Below are 7,998 nucleotides of genomic sequence, written 5' to 3' on the forward strand. Positions count from 1 at the left end.
GATATTGAATCTTTTGCCTTGGAAATGAACAGAGATCATTCTGTTGTTTTTGAGATTGCATCCAAGTACTGCATTTCGGACTCTTTTGTTGACCATGATGGCCACTCCATTTCTTCTGAGGGATTCCTGCCCGAGGTAGTAGATATAATGGTCATCTAAGTTAAATTCATCCATTCCAGTCCATTTCAGTTCACTGATTCCTAGAATGTCATATTCACTCTTGCCATCTCTTGTTTGACCACTTCCAATTTGCCTTGATTCATGGACCTGACATTCCAGGTTCCTATGCAATATTGCTCTTTACAGCATCGGACTTTGCTTCTATCACCAGTCACATCCACAGCTGGGTATTCTTTTTGTTTTGGCTCCATCCCTTCATTCTTTCTGGAGTTATTTCTCCACTGATCTCCAGTAGCATATTGGGCACTTACTGACCTGGGGAGTTTCTCTTTCAGTATCCTATCATTTTGCCTTTTCATACTGTTCATGGGGTTCTCAAGGCAAGAATACTGAAGTGGTTTGCTGTTCCCTTCTCCAGTGGACCACATTCTGTCAGATCTCTCCACCATGATCCGCCCATCTTGGGTTGCCCCACGGGCATGGCTTAGTTTCATTGAGTTAGACAAGGCTGTGGTCTAGTGTGATTAGATTGACTAGTTTTCTGTAAGTATGGTTTCAGTGTGTTTGCCCTCTGGTGCCCTCTTGAAACACCTACCGTCTTACTTGGGTTTCTCTTACCTTGGGTGTGGGGTATCTCTTCATGGCTGCTCCAGCAGAATGCAGCCATTGCTCCTTATCTTGGACGAGGGGTATCTCCTCACCACCGCCCTTCCTGACCTTCAATGTGGGATAGCTCCTCTAGGCCTTCCTGAGCCCATGAAGCCATGGCTCCTTGGACGTGGGGTTGCTCCTCCCGGCCGCCGCCCTTGACCTTGGGCTTGGGGCGTGGGGTATCTCCTCCCAGCCACCCCTGACCTCGGACGCAAGGTAACTCCTCTTTTTTTTTTTTTTTTTTTAATTTTATTTTATTTTTAAACTTTACAAAAGTGTATTAGTTTTGCCAAATATCAAAATGAATCCACCACAGGTATACATGTGTTCCCCATCCTGAACCCTCCTCCCTCCTCCCTCCCCATACCATCCCTCTGGGTTGTCCCAGTGCACTAGCCCCAAGCATCCAGTATCGTGCATCAAACCTGGACTGGCAACTCGTTTCATACATGATATTATACATGTTTCAATGCCATTCTCCCAAATATTCCCACCCTCTCCCTCTCGCACAGAGTCCATAAGACTGTTCTATACATCAGTGTCTCTTTTGATGTCTCATACACAGGGTTATTGTTACCATCTTTCTAAATTCCATATATATGCGTTAGTATACTGTATTGGTGTTTTTCTTTCTGGCTTACTTCACTCTGTATAATAGGCTCCAGTTTCATCCACCTCATTAGAACAGATTCAAATGTATTCTTTTTAATGGCTGAGTAATACTCCATTGTGTATATGTACCACAGCTTTCTTATCCATTCATCTGCTGATGGACATCTAGGTTGCTTCCATGTCCTGGCTATTATAAACAGTGCTGCGATGAACATTGAGGTACACGTGTCTCTTTCCCTTCTGGTTTCCTCAGTGTGTATGCCCAGCAGTGGGATTGCTGGATCATAAGGCAGTTCTGTTTCCAGTTTTTTAAGGAATCTCCACACTGTTCTCCATGGTGGCTGTACTAGTTTGCATTCCCACCAACAGTGTAAGAGGGTTCCCTTTTCTCCACACCCTCTCCAGCATTTATTGCTTGTAGACTTTTGGATCACAGCCATTCTGACTGGCGTGAAATGGTACCTCATAGTGGTTTTAATTTGCATTTATCTGATAATGAGTGATGTTGAGCATCTTTTCCTGTGTTTGTTAGCCATCTGTATGTCTTCTTTGGAGAAATGTCTATTTAGTTCTTTGGCCCATTTTTTGATTGGGTCATTTATTTTTCTGGAATTGAGCTGTAGGAGTTGCTTGTATATTTTTGAGATTAGTTGTTCGTCAGTTGCTTCATTTGCTATTATTCTCTCCCATTCTGAAGGCTGTCTTTTCACCTTGCTAATAGTTTTCCTTGATGTGCAGAAGCTTTTAAGGTTAATTAGGTCCCATTTGTTTATTTTTGCTTTTATTTCCACTATTCTGGGAGGTGGGTCATAGAGGATCCTGCTGTGATGTATGTCAGAGAGTGTTTTGCCTATGTTCTCCTCTAGGAGTTTTATAGTTTTGGTCTTAGGTTTAGATCTTTAATCCATTTTGAGTTTATTTTTGTGTATGGTGTTAGAAAGTGTTCTAGTTTCAGGGGCTGCAACAAGGTAACTCCTCTTGTCACAGCCCCTGACCTCGGACAAGGGACAACTCCTCTCGTCGCCGCCCCTAACCTCGGACGCGGGGTAACTCCTCTTGGCCACTGCCCTTCGGGCATGGGGTCCTCCCAACTTCTGCCCCTGACCTCCGACGTGGGGTGGCTCCTCTCAGCCGCGCATAGCAGCGATCACAGCCGCCTGCGTTTTAGTGCACTGGTAAGCAGCCGCCTGCGAAATGTTTACAGGTCCTACAAATTCCTCCTGGTTGTTACTTGCTACTCGGTGGATTTTCAAAGGAATTTCTCTGCTTCTATTTTCCTCTCTAGTAAGTAAATTAGGGTTAGGGTTAGCTTGTGCATCTGTCATATGAACGATCATTTTTCTCTCTCTCCTTACCCTAACACTGTTCACTGCAATGAGACAAGACGGCTCTTGCTGGAGAATGTATTCATACCTGTTCTAATAACAGAGAACAAGGCGGCAGAGCACTTAAGTAGGTGTTTATTCTCTCCTAGGTCAAAGACACAGTCAATATTTTGTGTGGAACAGAGGGAGTGAGCAGGGCTTCCCTGGTGGCTCAGCAGTAAAGAATCCACCTGCAATACTAGAGACACAGGAGTCAGGGGAGGGTTGGGTCCTGGGTGGGGGCCACCCTCTGGAGGAGAGCATGACAACCCACTCCGGTATTCTTGCCTGGAGAATCCCATGGATGGGGAAGCCTGCAGGCTACCTCCCATAGGGTCGCAAAGAGTTGGGACACAACTGGAGCGACAGAGCATGCACACACAGAGGGAGTGAGCATGAGGCAAGAGACGGTCAGACCCTGCCCAGGTGAGATGCATTAGAAGCCTTGCAGGTTGGTTGTAACAGCAACAAATGGGTCTATAACAAAAACAAACAAAAAACAGAAATAGGTGCATCCCAGCATATCTGAAGTGAGGTATCTGAAATAGATAACAATTTCACTGCTCATCCTCCTGCAATGCGGGGGATCTGGGTTTGATCCCTGAGTTGGGAAGATCCCCTGGAGAAGGGAACGGCTTCCCACTCCAGTATTCTGGCCTGGAGAATTCCGTGGACTGTATAGTCCATGGGGTCACCAAATCAGACATGACTGAGCGACTTTCACTTTCCCTGCTCATATCTGTTCATACCTCCTGTAGTTCAGTCACTCAGTCATGTCTGACTCTTTGCAACCCCATGGACTGCAGCACACCAGGTTTCCCTGTCCTTCACTGTCTCCCAGAGTTTGGTCAAACTCATGTCCATTAAGTCAGTGGTGTTATCTAACCATCTCATCCTCTGAGACTCCATTCTCTTCTTGCACTCAGTCTTTCCCAGCATCAGGGTCTGAAAAGAGTCCACTCTTCGCTTCAGGTGGCCAAAGTATTGGAGCTTCAGCATCAGTCCTTCCAGTGAATACTCAGTGTTGATTTCTTTTAGGAGTGACTGGTGTGATCTCCTTGCTGTCCAAGGGACTCTCAAGAGTCTTCTCCAACACCACAGTTCAAACTCTTTGGTGTTCAGCCTTCTTTATGATCCATTTCTCAAATTCGTACATGACTACTAGAAAAATCATAGCTTTGACTCTATGGACCTTTGTCAGCAAAGTGATAATACACTGTCTAGGTCTGTCATAACCTTTCTTCCAAGGAGCAAGCATCTTTTAATTTTGTGGCTGCAGTCACAGTCCGCAGTGATTTTGGAGCCCAAGAAAATAAAATCTGTCACTGTTTCCACTGTTTCTTCATCTATTTGCCATGAAGTCATGGAACCGGAGGCCATAATCTTAGTTTTTTTTTTTTTACTGTTGAGTTTTAGGCCAGCTTTTTCACTCCCTCTTTCACCCTCAAGAAGCTCTTGAGTTCCTCTTTGCTTTCTGCCATTGGAGTTGTATCATCTGCATACATGAGGTTGTTGATACTTCAAGCAATCTTGGTTCCAGCTTGTGAGTCATCCAACCCAGCCTCTGACTGTGTCCAGTTCCACTGTTACAATATGGAGGCTCCACTTTGGCAGGAACGAGATGCCATCCCTTCCTCCCAAGAGGGGAGGTACAGTCAATAGAGCTAAGAAGCAAGTAACCTTCCTTGCCCCAGCAGCTAGATCTGAGGTTCCATATAATTAATCTTATCCCTCCTCAACCAGTTTCAGATTTCCAGCAGTCTTAGGCATTATTTCAGATGGTCTAAGTTGCTTATCTAGAGGGTTAGACCATCCCTACATTCCTGAAGAGGCTGAGCCCTGAGTTACCTTGCTCTGTGTAGCTTTCGGTTACCACAATTGCCTGTTAACCCATCTCTAGGCCCAGAAACGTCAGGAGATGCCCCAGTGAATTCCATGGGTTCCATAAATACTCCTTCCAGCCCTTGCTATACAGCAGTGCTCACTGCTAACCCAGTGAGACCCTAGCTTTCTTGTTTATTCAACTGATAATTTTTTAAAATTTCCCTTCCTAAGAAGTGAGTTTAACTCACACACACACACTACATCTTTTTAAATTTTTTTTTCAGTTTGAGTAGCATTAGTTAATGTTTTGTTGGGTTTTTTTTTTTTTAATTATTGAAGTTCTCCTGATTATTCCTCAGCTCACGTCTACTTAGTGCTATGCCCTCTCTAAATGGAGGAGGTCAGTAGAGAATTTACAAAGCGTCACTTTCTGCCACATAAGATGCTTTAGTCTCATATAATCAAACATCAGAAATTACTCAAATTTCCTGACATATGGACTCTCGTTATCTCTCACTTCAGTAGTAATAAGGATAATTCACTATTTGCAAGTTTTGCAAGTCATCTCAGTGCAATGTAACTGGGAATGAGCAAAATGCTAGGGTAATGTAACATGGAAACTTACATTACCATATGTAAAATAGATAGCCAGTGGAAATTTTCTGTATGCCTCTAGGGAACTCAAACAGTGGCTCTGTATCAACCTAGAGGGGTGGGATGGGGCGGGAGATGGGAGGGAGGTTCAAGAGGGAAGGGATATATGTATACCTATGGCTGATTCATGTTGAGGTTTGACAGAAAACAGCAAAATTCTGTAAAGGATTTATCATTCAATTAAAAAATAAATAATGTAAACAAAAAGATGCCAGGGTGAAATCTGCTATCTTGTCGAAACGTCTCAACAGCTTTTTTTTTTTTTTAATATAGCATATTTGAAGCTTTAAAACTTACAAAACAACAGTGAGTCAGAATAATTGTGTCATGACAGTCCTTCTTTTTAGTCCCCCTTTCAACAACGGAAAATCAGCATCTCTCTCCCCTGGTGGCTCAGCAGTAAAGAATCCGCCTGCAATGCAGGAGACACAGGAAACGTGGTTCGATCCTGGGTCAGGAAGATCCCCTAGAGAAGGGAATGGTGACTCTATCGCTGATCCTGCTCCTGATGCCAGTTGGCTTGCTGTCCTCGCTGTCCACACTGTTCACTGAACCCAGGGCAGGCAAGGCGAGAGCTAAGAGGCTGGAAAGAGACTCGAGGTGCCCTAGGAACTGCTGATACGGTTATTCTCATCTGTTTGATCAGCAGCCATAGCAGAAGACATGCTGTATTCTCTCCTCTCTAGCTGACCAAATGGACATGGTGGGAACATGAAAGTAATAGGGCAGGTGTGTTTGGGTGGAGCCCGCATATGCCTACAGCACAAAGCAGTTCCTGACCAAGCCAGTACCTCCAGAGCGCACTTGCAGTGCTATAAAGGAGCTCAGCTGTTACAAAATGTGGGGCGAGAGAGCCTGACCACGCCACCTTGGGTAATTTGCCCTCTCCCTACAGCTACCTGCTCCAGTATCCTTGCCTGAAAAATCCCATGGATAGGAGAACCTGGTGGGTGGGCTACATCCGTGGAGTCGCAAGAGTCAGAAGTTACATAGTGACTAGACCACCACCACCATCCGCAAATAAAAGCACCTTTGGGAGAATTGTGGGTTTCAGCACTATATGCCAACAGACCTGAGCGGAGTCCTTCCCACCTGTGCGTCAGATAATAGGCATACAGATCTTGGCATGGCTGCAGAACCAACAGCCAGCCAACTGGCCAGACCACTCTTGATGTGATTGGGGAAAACTGCAAGAATGATTGGGTTGGTCTGACATCCATGGATGAGAGAGACTTTGCAGAAGTCCAACATTCCCAAGGAGAGATTTTAGTAGTCCATTGGTATTCTAGTGTATGCTCTGCTAATGTTCTAAGCCACTTCAGTCCTGTCTGACTCTTTGCCACCCCCATGGACTGTAGCCCGCCAGACTCCCCTGTCCTTTGGATTCTTCAAGCAAGAGTACTGGAGTGGGTTGCCATGCCCTTCTCCAGGGGATCTTCCCAACCCAGAGATCGAGTCTGGGTCTCCTGAAGCTTCTGCATTGAAAGCAGATTCTTTACAACTGAGCCACTGGGGAACCCTGACAACATTGGAGCAGGAAAAAAAAAAAAGACTTTGTATCCACTGGAAGAAGCAGGATCTTGCCACCCATCCAACAAGGCAACAGAGCACAGAGCTGAACTAGCTGGCAACAGTGTCTCCCAGGAAGCAGAGGAATAGGGTGATTATATGTCTGTAGAATTCTGTAGAGGAATGTGTTTCTCTGTCACAGCACCCAAAGTCCTAAAGCAGGATCTTTGTGACTGGGGGAGGGATGAGATAGGGAAAGAGCAAGATAAGAAAATCATTAAAAGGATTTGTTTTCTGGTGTTTTCATGGCTCCTGCAGGAAGCCCAACAATGACTCTGTGAGAACTTCATCTAAGGATGCTCACATCTGGTCTGAAGTGAACTCAATGCCCCAAGTTCTAACACATGTGTTCCCCAACTGCATCAGCTCATTGTGCTCATTCTCAGGTGTGACAGGAGAATGAACTTTGGTAAAAAATAAACACACTCATAAAATTGGACCATGCTCTAGGGGCAAGGGAAAAACCACAACTTGAGCTATATTGCCACATTCTGCAAAATGAAAGAAAGGTTGTCAGTAGCCAACCTGGTAAGCTGCAAGAACCAAAGAGACATAGAAGCTTAAGACATCAGTTGCGAGGGAAAGCAAGTGTGTGGAGCTGGTATAGTTATACGAGGTTGGAGAAAACTCCAGATATTACAGTAAAACACGACTGAACTTTTTGGCCAATGTAATAGTAACATGAAAACATATGCAAATGTATAACACAGGATAAATGGTAACTACATAGAATTACAACAGTCTAATCTGAAGGATGAAGGAGGAAGTAAAATTGTCATTAACTGCAGATGATATAATCACACCCAGAGAAAAATCTTGAAGACTCCCCCCAAAAAAACTGGCATAAGTAATCAACAAATTCAGTAAATATACAGGATATAAAACTGATGTACAGAAATTAGTTGCATTTCCATGCACTAACATCTAACAGAGTTCTGTCTCCTAAGGAAGTCATCATGGCCCCTTAAGAACAGACTCATACATCAATGCTTCAGAAAAACATTATATATATATATATATATATATATATATATATATATATATATATATATATATATATATATCTGATGCTGGGAAAGATTGAGGGCAGGAAGAGAAGGGAGCAACAAAGGATGAGATGGTTGGATGGCATCACCAACTCAATGAACATGAGTTTGAGTAAACTCTGGGAGATAGTGAAGGACAGGGAAGCCTGGCGTGCTGC

This window comes from Bubalus kerabau, chromosome 15, assembly GCF_029407905.1.
Source record: "Bubalus kerabau isolate K-KA32 ecotype Philippines breed swamp buffalo chromosome 15, PCC_UOA_SB_1v2, whole genome shotgun sequence".
In the NCBI taxonomy this organism is placed as follows: domain Eukaryota; kingdom Metazoa; phylum Chordata; class Mammalia; order Artiodactyla; family Bovidae; genus Bubalus; species Bubalus kerabau.